We start from the raw sequence: 20,761 nt of genomic DNA, 5'->3' as shown, positions 1-20,761 counted from the left end.
ATTATTTATGTGTTTATCTCCTAACAAGAACGCACTCGCTGAAGACTGTACCTGTCCTGTTCAAGCCTGCGTCTCCAGTGCTAACACTGTACGTAGCCCAGAGAAGATGCTCGGGAAACATTAGTTCAACAAATGAACAAATCGGCCAAAGAGAAAATACCCCACAGAAAGCACTGCTTCTTTGGCTGTCAGAAATTTATAGAAAATACTTGAAAATGGTTGACAATTAGGGAGAACATGATTCTATGCAATGGAAAAAAAAAAGTAAGTGTATTTAAAAAATAAAAAAATACACTCCCTTTCAATTTTCTCAGCAATTTAGTACTAAAACAAAAACAAAAACAACAAAAAAACCCTTCCAAATAAATGACATAGCACCTCTATTACAGGCGTGTCACTGTGTCTACTAGTGCTGGCTTATCAGGGGCCAAGGCTCAATCCTCTTGTCAAAGACCTTCAGGCTGCAGGCAGGATCAGATACACAATTTTTTTTTTTTCCCTTTGCAATTATCTAGGAGCCCCTTGCACTCTGGACTAGAGAGAGGAGCCAGGCCTGACCTTCGTTCACAAGGGCAGTCAAACCAAACCCAGCCTCGCAGCTGTCTGTCCACCAGCCAGAGCTGCAGGAAGCTCTTCTTAGAGCCCAGCAAGGACACAAATCCACAGAGGGCTGGTGCGCCTCTCTCCTCAGCTGGAGCTGCTCGACGTGGAGCTCCGGGGTTCTTGGTACCAGTCCTCGCGGGTGGCGCCAGCCCTGGGATTCGCAGCATGCCAGCAGATGGTGTGATTGCTCCGGCTCCCCTCCTCTTCCCCACCCAAGCAGGGGGGCCCACACACAGTTTATACTTGCTTCTTTACAACAACTTCGGTAATTCACAGGGTAGTTAAAAGGCTGGGCAGTTGTAGTCAGACTGTTTTGAGTCAACAGACTTCAGCAGCACCTCTTAAGTCTCAAGTTTTGTCTGAGAACATTGCTCTACCTGAGATGTCTGATGTGGCGTAGGTTAAATTACTGGCTGCAGTAATGCAGGAAGGTGCTCGTCCATGTGTGGGGCACATGGCACCTGCTCAGTGCCTAAGTGTGTGACGTGGACTGGCTGCAGGTCAGACCGGGACACTCTGCAGCACTGAAGGTGTTTCTCAGGATCCCAGGGAATGGCGGGCCTCACACACGCCCCTCTCTTCTCCCGTTAGTGCTGAGTGGAAGTCTCAACCCGGCCGGAGCCCGCTGGTCTCTGACTCTCTTTCAGGCTGCTCTTCTTCCTGCCCCCACCTGCTCCTTAGAACGCTGGCCTCAGCATCCCCAACATCACAGCACATCCTTCTCCAGACAGGTTCCCAAGTCAGATGCTTGGGTGTGACTTCTACCCTGGTGAGTAAGACCGAAAGCAGGGCAAGAGAAGCAGACACAAACGGGGAAGTATAGGCAGGATGCATGGTTTCTTTGGTGGTCAAAGATCTTCAGAGACACAGACTGGGCAAGCCAGCTTCCTCCTCCTCCTCCTCCAGCCTGCTGCCCTGCATAGCTATTACACACGGGTAGGCATGGGGCTGAGGGATGGCCAGTTTCACTCTCTGCCATCAGGACCAGGGCAGAACCAGGGTAGGCAAACAGGGTATGGAGGCCCCCCTCAACCCCCGATTATGACCGAGCGGCCAGGTAAGGACACCTTTGCCAGAGAGCAGCCAGAGCCACCCAGGAAGTACACGGCAACAGGCTCTGGCTGTCCCGGGGCAGCTGGGAGTCCACATCAGTACATAAAGAAAGTGCGTATCTACCAATAAATCTCCCTCCTTGGAGTACTTAACAGCCACAGACAGCCACCTCTAGCACAAGATGCGATAAATCAAGCGGAAAGAGCAGGTTCTTTGTCATGACAACCAACCTCCTCAAGTTTGGAAATCAAGGGCAGCACAAACGAGGACAGGCTTCGACTTGGAGGCTGCTTGTCGTCTCTGCCTTGAAACAACAGCTTAGCAACAAAGCCTTTCGCACAGGTTTCAGGAGGTTTGGAAGGGCACTCCAACTATGCACCTGAGAGCAGATAAAGCACCATGACGACCAGTGACGGCAGAGTGGGTGGACACAGGGGTGGCAGCTAGTTAGGGTGATCCTACCAACACGCCACACACAGACGTGTGCGACACATGCACGCCTGCCACACACTTCCGGACCCCTGCTCACTCCCTCGTGTGTGTCACTCATCTCGGTGGGGGGCAGTGCCAAAGAGATGGTCACACGACTGCAGAGCTTCAGGTAACTTCACCGACCACTCTTCAACTTCTCACTTGGGAAGTTACACTTCAGGTTTGGTAAATGTGTGTGCTAAGAGATTTTCTAGCACTGAAATTAAAACAAAATTTTGAAAGATTTCATACATGAGTCTATACAACTTACAGAGAAGGAATGAAATCCATGCATCCAGTGGCCTCACCCACCACATGGAACTTCCGGCAATGATGGACACGTTCCCTGTCCACACTGTCCAACATGACAGCCGCTCGAGGTTGCCAAGCGCTTGGAATGTGCCTCGTGCGACCAAGAACCTGAGTTTCTATTGGAATGCAGAGAAACAGTAAGAGAGGCTGGCGGCTGTCCCACTGGACAGCGGGGCTCAAGAAGCAGAACACTGGCAACCCCATCACCCCCTCCACACGCCCCGTCGTGATGGTGTCTTCCTGCCCAACGGCGGGTAGCTGATTCTGAATTTTGTGCTCATCACGCCTTACTTTTTATGCTAGTTTAGATCTGTAAGTAGAGTTTAATGAGTAGGTTTGTGAAGCTAACTTAAGTGATACTATACTGTAAGTACTCCTCTGCTCTTGCTTTTTCACTCAATGGTAGGTCTGACATTTGCCCAGGTGACGTGTGCAGAAGCGCTTCTGTTTTCAGTCCTGTGCAGTCCCACGCCTTCTGTCATGCTGCTTTTGTTCACCCAATCTTCTGTCAGTCAACGCTGGGTCATTTTTGGCGTGTTTGCTTCTATAAACAGCACTGCTCTGACCTTTCTTGTACATGCCTCCTGGAACACACGCGAGAGCCTCTGTGACAAGAGCCCCTGGACTAGAGTACACACCACATCTCATCCGAGGGCTGCTGCCAAGTGAGCCCCGGAGGGTCTGGGCCTCTCTGCGGCCCCTGCAGCGCCACACCCACCAGGACCTGGGCTTGCCAGACCTGCACACCTTGTGACAGGGCCACACCTAACCAAAGAAACAAAAGCCTCCTGCACGTGGAGGCGCCACAGCTGGTGTGTCTCACTGTGGTCTATCAGATTTGCTGGGAACGACCTCAAAGGTCACGGACAGAACTTAAGAAAACAAACCCTCAACCACTGCTCGTGTACGCGTGGCTTAGTCGTGTCCGACTCTTGCGACCCTGTGGACTGTAGCCCGCCAGGCTCCTCTCCATGGGATTTTCCCACAAGAACACTGGAGGGGGGTGCCATTCCCTCCTCCAGGGGATCTTCCTGACCCAGGGATCAAACCTGCCTCCCTTGCATTGCAGGCGGATTCTTGACTGCTGAGCCACTGGGGAAGCCCAACCACTGCTCGGTATGGCATTTGCACCAAGGAGGGTCAAGAACCCCCAATGACCAACCTGCGAGTCATTTCTTCCAGAAGAAGAACGCTTACATGACCTCACAGTCAATTTCCGCAGAGACGGCGTGATGTGACCAAGAGCAGTGCTGCCCTGAGGGGCTGCCACAAGCTGTAGGCGGGCTGCAAGACAGACACCCTTCTCCATCCAGAGGGAGGCTGAAGGAGAGGCACGCAGCCTGTTCCTGGAATCACATCTCAACCCAAACCAAAAGCACACCAGAGCCAAACCAGCTTCTTCCAAGCAGTCTGCCAGGCGTCACTGTATCATCCTTGAACTTTCAATGTGCCCCTCGGCCATGCTGAACGGCCGTCTCTCCTTGCTGCTGACAAATGCACTGCTACAGACGTCATCTGTAGCAGCAGCTGGGATCCCAACTTAGCAGCGTCCCTGTCAGGGCTTAAGTCCGCCTTGGATGGGGGAGTCTACATAGCAACCACAGAGGACCACACAAGGTCTAACCTGCACCATGCGAGGTCCACCCAGGACCACAAAGTCAGGGTCAGCGTGGATGACACTTTGAGGCGGCTCCAAGAGCATACAGCCAACCCTGAGAGACACGGTGGCGGCTCCCCCTCGCATGACGGCGCAGGGCGCAGAGCTGGGCCCCACACACAAGCCCGGGTGGCGTGTGTGCGCTCCCAGCACCCACACCCCCAGCTCCCAGACGGGCCGAAAGGACAACCAGAGGGGAGAAGTACACACGGATACTAGCAAGAACCATTTTAAACATGAGGATTTCACATTTTTAAGAGGTCTGCCTGCTTATCTAGAATCGTACAGACTGTGACTGCACGGGCAAAGACACACGTGAGAGTGAGCGGGTCATGGGCACGGCCGGCAGGACGGGGGCTCTGGAGTCAGGCAGCTGGTGCTTTAACTCGCGCTCGGCCTCTCTGCGCTGCGGGCTGCTCGCCTGTAGAGCCAGCATAACCTCAGGACCCACCTGCCCGGGTTGCTGTGAGGGTTAAATGTGATCCTGCATGTCAAGCATTTAGCAGAGGACCTGATACACAGCAGACACTGAGTCCACAGCACCCGCTGCTGTTATGTGATAACACCGCCAATGCTCTGCCAACACGCAGTATGGCAAAGGCTAAAAATAATCCTAGCCTGGCAGAGCGCAAAGTAACCTGATGTTTTATTTTTTCCAACAATTTCATAGTAAAAGATCCTCTTTCTTACGTAACATAGGATTATTCACATTCAAACACAGGGAAAACAATTTCTGGAGTGCCGCAACACCACAGGCTCTTATGGCACGAGAATCTGCTCATATTACCCTCTGGTGTAGGAAGTCAACGGATAGCTGTGATGTTGCTGGGGGTACTAATGGAAATAGCAAGCATCTCCTTTTTCCTTTTATCAGCGACAAAACTGAAACAACCTCATTATAAAAATCTGAGCACTGCAAAAACATATAACACAGAAGGTGAAAATCCCTCATAACTCCCCGTCTCTGTCATACAGAGCTGAAGTATTTTTGTGACTGGCTTTTTTAGCTGGGTGATATGCTGTGGCCATTCTTCCACGTGAGCACAGTTAATGCGTGAATAATGTCCTAATGGAAGGCAAACCACAACACGGTCAAACGGTCTCCTGACCAAAGGTTCCCAACTCCTGCTCTTCCAAAAACAGCACAGGAATAAACACCCTCCCGCTGAGCCCGCTGAGCCCCTGCCTGAAACTGGCTCCTAGAAAAGGCACTGCTAGGCCAAAGGGCATAAGCACTGGACACCTGCCAAGATACTGCCCAGCTGCCCTGAGCTGGGTGCAGGCCTGTGGGGGCTATGCTGAGGAGCGAGACCAGGGGTGCAGGCAGGAGATCGGGCCTGGGGACCCACCCCTGCAGGCTTCACTGCAGATCCGACAGAGCTACTGGTTTTGCTTTACTTGTGTAACTGTCAGGATTAAAAACAGATTTGGAAATGAACAGACACTTCACAAGAGATGAAATCCAAATGGCCAACAAACAGATGATAAGGTGCTCAGTCCCACTGGTTATCAGGAAACAATAAATTAAAACCATATAGCAAGGCTATGACATACACACCAGGATGGATACAAAGAAAAAGGTGCAAACACTCCACGCTGGGGGGTGGAGAGCGCGGGGCTCCCCCTCCCTCCACGGCTGCAGGGACGAGGCAGGACAGGCACCAGGCACTCGCTTCCCTGAGGCTGAAGGCTAAGTCTTCCTCACTTTGGAACCTGGCACTTAGCCCCAAGACTGGCACACAGTGAAAGTGAATAAACGATTGTTAGTGAGCACAAAGACACAAGAATCAACGACTGACTGCAACAGCTAACAACTACAGCATTCAACCGGCACCAGACAGCAGGGTCTGATTAGTGATGTCGATGGGATGGTTTACACCGATTTGTAAGGTAATTGTCTGAGGAACACCGAAACACGAGTCAGACACAACTGACTCGTGTCAGCTGAGTCAGAGACAACCAAGAACTTTCTCTGCTGTGCTGGTTCGGCTTGGGTCACCCGGGTTGAGAGAATTCTGTTCAAGCTACTTCCAGGGAAAAGATGAGAGAAAAACCAGACGTTTCGCTCTCCCCCTCGAGGTCTCCAGAGGACAACAGACTCTCCAACAGAAACACAAGGCCACATGTGGTTTCAAATTAAATTATCCACAATGTTATAATTTCAATATACAACTAAATAAAAATTATCAGGCGAGACATTCTACTCTTCTCTTTCTTTCATACTGAGTCTTCAGAACGTGGTCTCTTGCTGGACCAGACACTTTTCCAGCACCCTCTGCAGCTCGAGGCCCTGGGAATGGCTGGCCCTCCCCGTCCCTGCGAGGAGGGCTGATCCACTGGCCTCCTGACAGGAGGCACCTTGGGCAGGCTGGATTCAAGGGCTTCTGGAATGTGCCCTGAGGTGCACTTGCTGAAGGACTAACCGCGGGGGGCCCTCTCACCCCCAGGCTGGGTGTTCTAGACTCTGAGGCCCTCTGCCCCCATGGAAGGACTGCAGGATCTCAGTGAAGCCCCCACCTGGCACAGGGCCAGAAAGCCTGCGGAAACTCCCTGTGCAAGGTGAGAGGACCAGGGCAGAGGAGGGAGACTTTCAACAGAAGACATTTCTGACAATCGCAGCTTCCCAGCAACGCAGGCAGCAGGGAGCAAGGACAGACACCTGTGGTGGCAGTGACGTCATGTCCTCTGCTTTGAAATGTGGGCAAAACGAGTGACACGGACCACCCCCGGCCGAGGGCAGCCCTGTGAACTTACTCCCACCCCACCCGCAGCTCCGACATAAGTGAAACCCCCTCAATGCGTGCAGCTGTGAGTAAGCTGCCCACTGGGGCCTCACTGTTCTCATCTGTGAAATGAGAATAACGGTCCTTGTCTCACCTCTCAAGGCTGTCATGGATGTGATAAGTACTCCATGTAAGGTTCCTTAGCACAGTACTGACACCTAGTAAACATCAGATAAATGTCATCTGCTGTTACCCAAATGTTCTGAGATAAATGCCACCACTCTGAATGGGCAATTACTATTTCTTCAACACAGCAGATTTTACAAAATTAATTAATGCTCATACTGCTGTGGCATGTGGAACTACCCCAACCAGGGATCAAACTGATTCCCCCTGTGGTGGAAGTGTGAAGTCTTAACCACTGGCCCACCAGGGAAGTCTGTTTTAACACAGCAGAATTTTTAAATGGAGGAGATAACTCACTGAGCCAGGGCTCTTATGACTGAGTATTTTTCTACATGTGTGTTTTACTTTAATTTTAAAAAGCTGTATTCAAAGAAAAAAAGTACAGCAGACATGAGAAGAGGAGCTGGACTCTTGGTGACATCGTCTGAGCTGTTAGTTTTATTTGTCTGAGGCTCAACTTCCAGCAACTTGGGGGTGGGGTGGGGAAAGAGGTGAATTCAGTAACTAAGTGTCCTTCAGGATTTAAACAGAAACCACAGCCTCCACCAGGTAAACTTGTGCATGTGAACACAGCCTGGAGAGGACATTGTGGGGTGGGTGGCGGCCTCCTGCCAGCAATCTGTCAGAAAGGGCACTGAACAGTTTCCCCCATACCTACTCCAATTATTAAAAAATGGTCAAATAACGGACGATATCCCACGAGATGAAAAGGGACCCTCTGGGATTTATAGCTGCTTCCGTCCCCGGAGCCCAACATCAGCAGCTAGTGCATTTAAACACCCTACTGGAAGCTGGGTGATCATCACATTAACTCAGGGAGGGACAGGTTCTCAGCACCATTTGGCAGACGCAGAGACCAGGTCCCAGGGGCCTGACCCCCTGCCCCCTACCCCCACAACATGCACACACACACCACAGATAAGGCGACTGGAGAACCACTCAAGGTCAGCCTGTCCCCAGGGTCGCCAAGTACCAAGGAAGGATTTCTTTGGAATTGACTCTGAGATTCTCAAAGCCACAGACTTCAGAGACTTCCAGAGACATAAATGAGTCATTTCTCTAGAGTGTGTTGCTTCTAGAGAAGACAGAAGGGAGAGGCAGAGCAAGCATGTCAGCACGCCCGGCTGAGAGCAGGCGGCCCATCACCATCGGGGTTCCGGCTGCACCGGGACACGGTCCACCCTCACCTTGTCCTCAGGTGGAGCTGTTTGGAGCAGCCTCTGTCCCTCAGAGGAACTTGCATGTTAGGACTGGTGCCAGTTCAGAATTCAACAACGCTCCTCAAGGGTCGCAGAGCCTACGTGCGGCTCTGTGAGGCCCGCCTGGCCGCCTGAACAGGGGTCAGCAGTGGGGGGATGGGAGCACCCACAGGCGGCCAGCGGCTCCCGCCACCAGCTGCTCCAGGCCCTGCTCAGGGACCCCCCAGGAACGCACGACGTGTCAGGCCACCCTCTGGGCTTCCAAAGGAAACACATTTTCATTTGTCAGTGAGCACATGTTCCTTTTTTGTTTTTTACTTCACAGACAACAAGAGAAGGAGCTGGGAGTCACAAGCGCCCGCGGTTTGGGACGCTACAGGAATCGCTTGCTGGCAAATATGGAATAAAGCAAAGGGACAGGGTCCCCTGGACCACCGCCTTCCGTCCCCATCACCGCAGAGAGACAGGGTGCATCAGAGGGCGTGGGGCGGGCCCACAGGCCTCCTCCTTCAGCCGCTCACCCACTTGTTCCACACACATTTACACGCTGAGGAGCAGGACCCCCTCGTCCCCTCCAGAGAGCCCCCAGACTTGTGAGGGGAGCCAGAAGAGTCCTCAGTATGGTCAGCGAGCAGCCCTGGGATGGAGACATGCCCGGTACAGGCAGGGCCCTTCGGGCCGCTCAGAGCCCGCTCAGGAGGAGGGCAGCTCTTGGTGCCAGCAGGAGCGCCTTGGCACCCGGGGCCCCTGCGTAACAACCCAGCGGGCTCCTCAGGGCAGGAGAAAGGGGTGCACCTACAGGCTTCGGACATTTCACATGGGAACCGACGGAAGACATCAGAGGCAGCAAACAGGGGGCTGGTTTGGAAGAGGCCTCAGAGACCTGTGAGGGACGCCGAGGGACCTGAACATGCCCATGTCTCCAAAGGCGCACTTCCGGCTGCCCAGGCGTGGAGCAGAGGAGAAGGTCGTCACCCTCACCCCTGGCAGCAGTGCCTTTTCTCTGGAACCAAAGGGGCACTGGGACGAGCACCTCGTGACAGACCGCCCCCTGCTCCCGTCCCCCAGGCTGTGTCCAGGGCTCTGTTCCCACAAGGTCGATCATGTGTGTTCATATACACATAGGGAAAAAAGCCAGACCCTACTCTGCTCCACACGTTCCGAATCAAGCTGGGATCAACCCCAGCCTCTGGGGGTGGGGACCAAGGTGGTCCCGGCTGCCCCGCCTCAGAGGCCCCGCTCCCCACCCGCTGCCAAGTGAGGGATGGGAAGCGTGGGCGCCAGCAAGGATCCCAGTCCTGACAGAGGCTGCCGAGGCCTGGGAACTGCTCTCCCGCCAGCCTAGGGCCCAGGCCTCCCGAACAAAGGTGGTCCAGGGCCCCTCCTCAGCAGCAGCTGGAAAAGTATTAACTGCTTCCAGTCGTTTCTCTTCCTCAGGGGACAACTTCAGCAGAGCAGGTAAAAATGCAAAGAAGCCTAGAATGGAAGACAGTTCGCGTGCTTGGGACATGCCCCCACCCTCTGCTTGTGAGCCACCACAGCTGCAGATGGTCTAATGGCCCACGGGAGGCTCCGAGTGGCCTTGATAATCTGAAGTCAGGCTGGTCTAGTCAAAGCCAGAATTTCATCAGCTCAGAGCCTGAAATCCAGCCCAATCCGTGTCTGGTCCAATGTACGGGTGCCCATGCACAGGGACTGCAGACACCAGGGAGGGTGGCAGCTGCAGCCGCTGGGACCATTTCCCGCAGCCGGAGTGTGCGCACGACTGAGGCGCTCCATGGAGGACCCTCCAGGGTGGGAGATGGAGGCTGAGGAACAAGGGACAGACTAGATGCAATCCTAGTGCAGCTTCACAGCCCCCAAACTCAGAGAGAAAGAACCCTCAGTACAGCCCGGATGAAGCAGAGCCTGGGTTCAGAGGCAGGAGGGCGCGTGTGCCCCACGGGGAACAAGCTGGTGCCCACGGGAACAGGGCCCCGTGCTCGCCGATGCGCACCACTCTCCACCACACCCTCCCCACCCTGCCCCCAGCCCGGCTTCCGACTCAGATGGCACGTCTCAGCGTGGGCTCCTCTTCCTCTTTTTTTAAGCCAGAGACTAGCAAATATGCTGTTTATTAGATGTGTTCACAGCTTTGATCACCAGGGAAGCAAGTCACCACAAGAGCAGAAGAAAAGGCTTTCAGGCCAGCCAGTTCTGCTTGTAAAAGTGATTCACACCCTCTGGAAGAGACCAGGACCCAGGCAGCTCACTCGGAGCATTGCATCAAAGGGCTCCTGGCCATGCCAGCTCTTGAGTAAGATGCCCTCGGTGAGGAGGTCTTGGGCATGGTCTCTTAGCCCAGGTCATACACACTGACTCTTTCCTCTTGGGAGGTGGGATTACGGGTGGAAGTTTTTAACCAACAGCTACTGAAGAACTCGTATTTCCATGATTGCTGGAGTTGCCAACATTTGGCTAGAAAGCGCTACAAGGGGATTTTCTGAAATCAAGAAGGCTTCCCAGTTCTCACAGAAGTTATACCTTTACGGTCTGTGATAAATAACAGATGGCCTCACAATATGTACTTTTAAAGACAGCTCTTCAGTGGCGCTGGCCCCTTCCCTGGATCTTGGACGCAGCCAAATGACATTCCTCTCTTTCCAAATTCTCTCTCTTACTCAGAACTCTACCAAACCTACTCCACCCTAGTGAGTGCCTTTAGGAAAAATCCAGTTGTCTCATTCTAGAATCCTCAGGGCAGGAGACAGTGTGCATTTTTTGAGAAGGAATCTCACTTTCCCCTGTTCTCCCTCAGCAGCCGTATCCTTGAAGTCTCCTAGAATTGAAGCTCTTTTTATAAAGGACCAAATCTTTGCATAGGAGGCGGCTTCCTGCCAGTTGTCTGCAGGCCTCTATCCTGGCAGCCTGGGGGGAAGAGCACACACAGGCCGTATGGGGAGAAGGCAGAGACCTGTGGTCTCAAAGTCAGCTGTTCGCAGGTAACACTCACTTTTCTGCCGAAAACAGGCTGAACACAGAGTCCAGGCCCTGGCCCTGCGCACAGCGCGCTCCTCCCACAGCCAGATGCTGGGCATTTGGTCCCACAGCAGGTCTGTGGTTTAACAGGAATAGAGGCCCTGCCCTTGAGTAGTTTACAAGCGAACAAGGAAGTAAAGCCATACACCCAGGGCTCCCACACACAGCAGAGCAAGACAACTGCTGAAGAAACAAGGGGTTTACTTCCTAAGAGACCCACAAAACTCTTAGAAGGAAGCCCTAGAGCTGTAAGCCTAGAAGACACGCAGACTTCAGCTGTGAAAAGTGCAAAGGGATGAGGGCTGATCTGGGTGAGAGATGAACTGAGTACGCCCTGGCCACATGGGGTGGGAGGGCAGACACGTAGCCGATCCCTCCTGCTGACGATTACTCAGGTCACAACCCATTGGGAGGTCCCAAAACCAATTTCCTGGATGAACGCATAAAATGTGATACAAACCATCTGAGGCCACTGCAGACAGTAAGGCTAAACGCTTCTTGAGACTTATTTCAGTTACGACCAACTTGAGATGCTGAAGACCCCACTCCCTGGGGAGCATGGGGGGGAAAACGCTCTAACTAGGACAAAGAGGAGCCACAGCTCAGGGTCCTGTATGGGCCATCGGGACCACAAAGCTAGTCTTGACCAGAAGTGGCCTGGACCGTGGCTGAGCTCCCCGACCTAGGTCTGGAACTAAGAATCGGGCACAGGGGCAGTGCCAACAGGTGCGTCGCTTCTGAGGCAGAGGGGTCAGGAGTGCGCAGGCTTTTCTGACCACCTAGCATGGTAAGAAACGTTTTACTTTGTGATCAAGTACACAGAGTATATTACAAAACCTGAACGTGTTCAAGTCTTTCTCACTTTTCAATCCCTTGAGGTGATTCTCAGTCTTCCGTGAGAGCAAAGAATTGAGGTGGGGACAGTGGGGCAGACAGTGGCACCGCCCTGACCTGGAACTGCTCAGAAGGCGGGCTCTGCACCCAGCCCTGACCTTGTGGGCAGGCTCTCTAGGGAAGGGACCCAGGGACTAGGGCTCAGCCAGTCCTCCAGGCAACTCTGCAGCATGATCAAGTTTGAGAAGCACGGTGTTTGAGGATGAAGGTCTGGGGGAAAACAGTGAAGCTGTTAAGAAACTCCAAATAGTGGGCCAAAGAACGGGAGGGGTGAACAGCAAGCCTAGCAGGGCCAAGTGCACACAGGAAGTGACACAGGCAGGTGGACCCTTGACTCTGACAGAAGGGGAGGGTCTCATCTCAGAACATGCCTCAGGACAAGCCCCTCCGGATAGGGAGAAAGACTGATAAACTCAAGGCCTGGGGGCGGGGCCCAACCACCAGTCTCAGCTGATGAATCCCAACCAGCTCCCCCAGGCAAGAAACTCGGGCTGAGCCAGGTCTCCTTGGCTACACGGTGAGTCAGAGCAGGAGTAAGACAATGAATAAAACGGGACCAACCACATGCAGAGTTCTTGGGATACCGTATTCCACCCAGAACTGGTGGACCAAAGTGATACATCATTGCTCTTCCTTCCGTTAATAATGCCGTGCTTCCTTACAGGAGGCATCTACTTTGGTGATGTCTCTCTGCCCTCAAGTAAACTGTTCTGACAGTGATTCTCAAGAGGGTAGAGAGGTGGGCCGAAGACAGGGCACTGGTCTAAAAAGGTATAAACGAGACACCTATACACATCTGCACTTGCAGCCAGAAGCAAGCTGAAAGGAGACAGGCCGAGGTGTCTGAGTGACAGTTAGGGCTGCGGGTGACAGGCCCCCACGCTGCTTGGCCCTCGAGGCCGGAGGTCAGGTCCTCACTCTACACTGCCCCCAGCCCGTGAATGCATTGTTTCTTTCATGGAAAGTGAAGAATCTTTAGTCTCTTTAAAGTGCCGGCACATTCGAAGACGAAAGGCGCATTTAAGATGGGAAACCTCCTATTTCCCGGAGAGCAAGGAAAGGGACTGCCCAGGACCAGCCTCCCCAAATGCAGATCCTCCCAATGTGACAGCGAGCGGGGTGCTCCCGTCACCCAGGCTCTGTGTCTCCAAAAACCCGCGCCGCGGAGTGAAGGGGACGAAAGAAAGTCTGGTGGTGTTCAACCGAAGCTCCTGAGAGCCACCAAGTGACTGAGAAGGAACACATGTCACTTCATTTCTTGCAGGACGTGTGGGTCCATCATTTACCCATCGTGACTTAAATCTCCTAAAAGACAGCTTTTGTTCTGCAACTTGTGTCTGCCAGCCACAATGTCCTCAGAACTAAACACTGTAGTACAAATACACAGCTTCCAAAAAACTCGTGGATATGTTTGCAAACTGTGCAAAAATCAGTGGACTGAATCTGTAAGTGGGTCTACACGCTGCAGAAAGTTTGGCACATTTTTAAGGCCACCTTTTCAAATGTTTTTGGTTCCAACTTTCTTTACAAACTGAAACACCACCACAGAGAAGGGATCAAAATAGATTTAGTTTCTTTGCAATAACAGTATTTTTGTATTCTTTGTGGTAGAGGCTGAGAATAGTGTTTTTAAATTTCTCATCAAAACAAAAATACTAGCATGGAACTGTGTGTCCTGAAGCACAGCTGAAGGCCAAGCAGTACGGGGCTCCCACGTTATCTCCAACATTCATTTCTGAGGCGGTGAGCCAAAACCAACCACGCAGAGGCCAGTTCTGGAATGCTGAACCAGGCAGCCTCTTGCATCCAATCTCACGGCGCACTGTTCAGCTTTAAAACTGATCTCCTACTTAGAGAAGCCCGCCTCGTAGAGCTCAGCTCACACCTCTGTGCAGTACAGCTGGCCCTGGGCCAGCTCCCCACAACCTGAGAGGCCACCCTCTGGGCCTCTGCCCAGGGACGAAGACTCTGGAGCTCCACACACAGGTCAGGAAACACTTCTCTCCTGCGTCATGTCCCCCTTCTAGGGCCCGAGCCACGCGGGGCCCATGGCACTAACGCGGCTCTGCTGGCTCGGGGGTGGCCGGAGCTTAGGGAGGTGCAAACTGACGGCAGCCGTCTGGTGAGGGTCAACAACCCCCGACACGGCCCCTCCTGCTCCTACCTTAAGGCCACAAGCCAAAGAGAGTGCCCTTGAAGTGAGGTCCAGCCTGGGCTGGCTGCCAGCAGACCCCCGGCCCACCCCCTCGCTCCTCTTCAGAGGGAGAGGAGCCCCGTGGAGACGACGACCGTGCGAGGGGAACACGGCACAGAGAGCTTCTCAAACCCCTGACTCCTAGAGGCCTGGGGTGCAGCGGTGTCAGACAGACAGGGTACCAGTGCCGAAGGGTGACAGGGACGGGAAGTCTGAGACATCGATACAAGGGTGACAAGTTCTACAAAAGCCAGGCCCAAGCCCCGAGCCACTCAGCATAGGGCGATGAATGATGGGACCTCAGCCTGGGTCTCCCAGAGGTGGACTGAGGCAGGGTTCAGGTGCGAGTGGTTTCTGTGGGGGGACCGCCAGTGGGAGGTGCAGGGGACGAGGGTGGGAGACAGGGAAGCAGAGGGCGTCATGGAAAGGTGCGCATCAGAGCCCGCTTTAACGGTGGGCAGCCACACTCAATGGACACGAACTCCAGCAAACTCCGGGAGGTAGTGGAGGACAGTGGAGAGGGGCGTGCTGCAGTCCATGGGGTGGCAAAGCGTCGGACACAACTTAATGACCGAACAACACTCACAACCACGTTCAATCCCGCAAGGCCTCCGGTTTACACTGAAGCCTGAAAGATTCACTGCAGTTGGCCAGATTTTCCTTTTCTTTCTGGGGAGCAGTGCTCCTGGGAGAGGGCAGGGCATGTTTAGAAGGCCAGGGTCGGCAGGGTCAAGGTGAATCAGGAGACTTGACAGAAGGTCAATAAGGAGAGGTGGGTCCTGCCGGATCAGGGAGCCTGAAGCCCCCTAGGCTGCTGGGAAATGCGTTTCCCAGCAGGTAATGCAGCAGAGGGCTTAGCGCGGGCTTTCTTCACTTGCTACAGAAGCTAAACACGGTCCCCAACAGGGTGAGACACCAGCCACCCTGAGGCTACCTTCCTTTCCATGAAGAGATTCATTACCAAGGGACTGGTGGTCTTGCTGTCTAGACAAAGTGAATTCCCCCAACCCTGTCTTAACACAAATTGCCACCAGGCAAAATCCAAGTCTGCAGCACGGCCGACCTGTCTTTAGGCCGCAAGACCACAGGAAGTGGGAGCAAACAGGAACTGCAGGCAGCTGTTAACCCAACCTGTTTCACACCACATTCGCTTAAAATAGTCCAGAGTTTACTGAGTGCTCACTATGCCAGAAAGTAATGTGAAAACCACTTTAAAGATGAAGAAACTAAGGCTCAGAGAAACTAACTAGGCCCAAAGTCACTCAGCGACTGGGGAAGCGGTCTGAACTCAGACTCTGCTCGCTTTGCGGCCAGCTGACTCAACCACGACACCAAAGTGTCCTCCTTAAGCATTATCAGTGACTGAGTCTTTCTGAGTGGAAAGCTACTAGGAAGGAGGAGGCAGGGTGATGGAAAGTGAAACAGTGTGCACGGGAAACACCTTCCATAACCTCTTTCTGCCCAAACTGAGTAGCTTCTGCTCCAAGCCTGGCTGCCTGTCAGACATCCTTACCTATCCCAGCCAGAGAAGGCAGAGAAGGGCTGTGTGTCAGAAAGCCCCGGAGCTCCGAGTTTCCATCCAGAATGCTCCACCAGAAAAGGGAGCCTTCCCACACTGTTGATGGGAATGTAAGTCGGCACAGCCACTGTGGAAAATAGTCTGGAGGGTCCTCAAAAACACTGAAAAAGAGAGTTGTTGTATGATCCAGGAATCCCACTCCTGGACATACGTCTGAACAAAACTATTTGAGACGATACATGCACTCCTATGTTCACAGCAGCAATATTTAATAACCTATTAAATCCTGTACATGACTCAATCACAACAGCCAAGGCCCGGAAACTACCTAAATGCCCATCGACCGGTGAACGGACAAGGAAGATGCGGTGCACACACAACAGAACATCACTCGGCCATAAAAAGAGTAAAATAATGCCATTTGCAGCCACAAAGATGGTTCTAGAGATTATCACACTGAGTCCAGAAAGAGAAAGACAAATACCGTACTTGTCCACATGTCTGTGGAATCTAAAATATGACACCAATGAACTTACCTATGAAGCAGAAACAGATTTCCAGGCATAGAGAAGAGAAGGACTTGTGGCTGCCAAGGAGGAGGTGTGGGGGAGGGACGGATTGAGAGCTTGAAATCACCAGATGCAGACTACCATATATAGGATGGATACACAACAAGGTCCTCCTGCACAGCACAGAGAACGACACTCAACATCCTGTGATAAACCATAAGAGCAAAGAATATGAAAAAGGAGGTACAGAAAAAGATACATGTATAACTGCATCACTTCAGCAGAAATCAACACAACACTGTAAATCAACTTTAAATTATAATTTAAAATTTACAAAATTATTCTTAAAATAATTCAAATTTTTGTAATTTAATAAATTACATAAGAAGTGCCCCACTATTCCCAGTTCAGTACCAACCACACAGTGTGGAAATCACCTGTGTGGGTGGCCAACTCTCCTGGGAGGCAGGGTCCCATCCACAGCTGACCAGGCACCAGGGCTGTGCTAACCTCTCTCAGACACTCAAGAGACATCAAGGACACACCCGGCAACGACGCGAGGCCTCTCCTCAGCTCCCAGACAAACCACCCCTTTGATGGGCAGCAGATACCGTCACAAACAGGCACTGGCCACAGGCACTTTTGCAAGAGTAACTAACAAATATCTGGAACAACATCTCTCGGCCTCTGGTTCTGCCCAGAGTTGTCTTTCTTCCTAAGAAAGAAACTGGGGAATGTGGTCACCAGAGCAGTCTGCCGATTTAGAGACATCGGGGTACATTTCTCTTTCCTGGAAGTCAGAAAGTGGGAGGAAAGGTTTGGCTTTTAATGTCAGTTCTAACACTCATTAGTTTTGTCAGTGAGGTAAGGTGCAGCTTCTTCAAATCTCTTGTCTCATCTGGAAAACAAGGGCAATCCGCCTAGATGATGGTTCTCAAAAGCGGGCCCTGACCCACCAGGTGCAGCAGCCCCACCCAGGATCTCCTAGGCCCCATGTATGGGGGCTCTGGGGGTGGGCCCAGCAATGTGCTTTAGCTGCCTTCCACGGGATCCTGATGCACACCAAGTCTGAGAACCATAGGCCAGCTGATTCCCCTTCTTTCTTCATTGGTTTATAAGACCACTCTTCTTTATTCTTTTCCCACCTGCCATGCTACAGACTTCATGGATCCAAAGAAACACTCACAGAGCATCTACTGTGTGCTAGAGGCTGCCTGGGGAACAAGACCAGGTGTGCCCTGGGGCAGGCAAGCAGGTGAGCAGGCTCTACGACGTGCACGGTGGACATGCACAGGCCTTCTTCCAGGTACTTTGCTGGATCAGCAGCACAACCCTATTTTCCAGCAACTTTCTTCTTTAACCACAATCTTCCTCCAAAACTTACTACACTTTAAAAACTAAAGCGTGCATACAAGCCGAGATGCAAGGTGCCAGCAAATAAAATATTATTGTATGGCTACTGATGAAAGAACTGGATTATGTAATGCCCAATTACAAAATAAGCACGGGAAATCCACTGGAAAATTTCTTGAAGGATAGAAAAGAATAACAGTGATAACATTTCTTCCCTCCTAAAACTACTTTAGTGACTCACAGTGTTTACAAGTCTTTATTTTATTTTAGGCACAAATAAACACCAGGTGACATTTTTAGCAGTCCATTTTGCTTCAGGAGGTATACGCAGGAAATGAAAAAGCAAAAACAAAAGCTAAAATGCTCTACCCTAAGGGGAAAGACGAAACCCAACTACCATAACATTAAAAACAACTAAAATAAGCTTCTTCCCTTATGCCTAGTCAAAGTCGCTCAGTTGCGTCCGACTCTTTGTGACCCCATAGACTATACAATCCATGGAATTCTCAAGGCCAGGATACTGGAGTGGGTAGCTGTTCCCTTCTCCAGGGATCTTCCCAACCAAGGGATCAAACCCAGGTCTCCCGCATTGCAGGCGGATTCTTTACCAGCTGAGCCAGAAGGGAAGCCCCCACCTTACACCTAAGGGTCCTGCTAAAAGCACGTGCCAGGAGTTTTTTTTCCTTCCCGCTTGGTCCAAGGGACCAGGGAGGTGGAATGAAACCTGGTCAGAAGGCAGACAAACAGCCCAGATGCTGCTGCTGCTGCTAAGTCGCTTCAGTCGTGTCCGACTCTGTGCGACCCCATAGACGGCAGCCCACCAGGCTCCCCGCCCCTGGGATTCTCCAGGCAAGATCATCGGAGTGGGTTGCCATTTCCTTCTCCAATGCATGAAAGTGAAAAGTGAAAGTGAAGTCGCTCAGTCCTGTCTGACTCCTAACGACCCCATGGACAGCAGCCTATCAGGCTCCTCCATCCATGGGATTCTCCAGGCAAGAGCACTGGAGTGGGGTGCCATCGCCTTCTCCCAGATGCTGCAGAGCTCATCTTCAACACTGGCTGCACCAAGCCCACAGACACGCTCCAGGAGGGCTCCTCAATCAAAATTACATCACAGGATTTGACCCCAGAGCAGAAGCAGAAATCAGAGATCTCACGCAGGGTGTGCCACGGGTCAACAAGCTCTCCTCTCCATTAGTTAAAACCTGTACCTAATAATTAACACCCACAGCTGCTTCTACTCAGAAGTAGGAACAAAGCAACTCTTCCCAGGCAGGTATTTATTTAGGCAACACTAGGCACGTAACTAATAAGACAGTTTAAAAGAGAACACACTCAAAAGCTTGGAGCACAGTATTTTCTGTGACTGGGCCAAGATCATCTGGTTCTTAAATCTCCTAGCAGCAAAAGTAAAAAGGCAAAAAAGCTGGGTTAACTTTGGACCATCCAGAGAAAATGAACCAACTCAACAGACGAGAGGTTCTTTTCCTGGTACAACATTCTAGAAAGAATTTTAAAGGGGATGTAAAGGAACACCGTGAATTGAGTCCTCAATCTTGGATTTACAAGATCTACAATGCTCTTCAAACAACCACTTAATATCTGCTATCTATTAAAAAATCAATAACCCAATAACTTTCTATTGGTGAAGACACTTCTGAGGAATGTAAGCTACTAACACAGCCTGGTGTGTTGCTTCCAAGAGCTCCAGCTTAATATAGAAATAACCTTAAAAAACTTAATGGAAATAGGAAATTTCCTCACCTATTTTTGGCAGAAATGAGATGGCAGTCCGAGGCCTACCCTCAGCGCGGTCCCAGTCCTGATGACTAAGGCCTGCCCCAGGACTCTCAGCACTCCCGGGGCGAGCTGGGACTTTGGGTGAAAAGAGACCCAATCAGATGGTGCACCTGCAGGCCGGCCCCCACGGAGGCTGCGGGAGGAGAACCGGCCACCCACTTCCTCCTCCGAGAAGCTCTCTTCAAAGCGCCCCACATTTAGGCAGGCAGCCAAGATGACACAGGGGGGCTGGAGGTTTGGCTTTATCATTGTCCCTCGTTTTTGGTAGGTGAAGTGGACAGGTCTGGAAGGGCAGGAGCAGGGTAAAGAGGGCAGCAGGCATAAGACAGGTCCAGACGTCGGGGGTCCTCCAGATGGGGGAACGGCACTGATAGAAAGGAGTGGACACGAACGCGGCCCAAGTGTGGGGAGTGGGAACCCCACTGAGGCTCAAGGGAGAAGTCGGGCCCAAACCTCAGCCCTGGACAAGAAGGGGGCATGCAGGCAGCAAAGGATGGATGGGTCATGGCGCCCTGGAAGCTGAGGCGGACTGCAGAGAGGACATGCATGAGGTCAGCCCGTGCGAAGTGTCCATCCCTTCCACCATGACCACAGCAACATCCTGAGCAGGATGTCTCTTATCGGGGTCCTGCCAGAAATACCTTGTTAGACCAGAGAAATGACTTCAGGACCACTTTTGGATTTGCTGGGTGAGGCAAGAAGGGAACTGGAGACAAAGCTCAAGGGGCTGAGCTCAGATGTGCCCTCAGGAGGTGAGCTACTGCTGGGTTGGGTGATCAGCCCCAAGAGATCGGGCCGCTTTCCGGGACCACCTGAGGAGCAGAGCAGCAGGAGGAGCCCTCGGGCTGAAGTCTGGCGGTAACCAGGCAGGGACAAGGCTGCAGTCAAGCCTGGCTCCACCACTAAGTAGATCTGAAAATCTGGACGTTAGTTTAACATCCCTGCTAACAAAAGGGAGACAAGCAGTAGCACCCCCTGCAAAGGGTTACTCTTATAAAGGAAAGAATATGTATTTATGTATGAGAGAATTAAACTCTCTTACACAAGTGACCACATCCCTACAGGTCCGACAACTTCTGGCCTCTTTGGCTTGGGCAAAACAATGGCAAACACAGAGCGACATTTTTAGCGTCTATTTTGCCTCAGGAGGTATTACACACAGGAAATGCAAAAGCAAAAACAAACGGTAAAATGCTGTACCCTAAGAGGGAAGGCCTTCTAGAGCTTCTCTGATTTTATATTTAAAAAACAGGGGAGAGGGGCTCCCCTG

General features: G+C 52.1%; 1 protein-coding gene across 14 annotated transcripts in view; it reads right to left on the bottom strand.

The window, feature by feature from the left end:
• RAPGEF1 (Rap guanine nucleotide exchange factor 1) overlaps nt 1-20,761 on the bottom strand; it is a 137,237-nt gene that overhangs the window by 66,665 nt on the left and 49,811 nt on the right. Inside the window, exon 2 of one of the 14 annotated variants that reach the window (XM_070378799.1) lies at nt 16,366-16,542. The exons of the other annotated variants lie outside the window; for them this stretch is intronic. The gene's annotated coding sequence lies outside the window, so the exon portion shown is untranslated. The remainder of the gene's footprint in view (nt 1-16,365; nt 16,543-20,761) is intronic. 14 annotated transcript variants of the gene reach the window in all.

Source organism: Bos mutus, chromosome 11 (assembly GCF_027580195.1).
Source record: "Bos mutus isolate GX-2022 chromosome 11, NWIPB_WYAK_1.1, whole genome shotgun sequence".
In the NCBI taxonomy this organism is placed as follows: domain Eukaryota; kingdom Metazoa; phylum Chordata; class Mammalia; order Artiodactyla; family Bovidae; genus Bos; species Bos mutus.
This window is presented reverse-complemented; position numbering and strand designations above follow the sequence as displayed.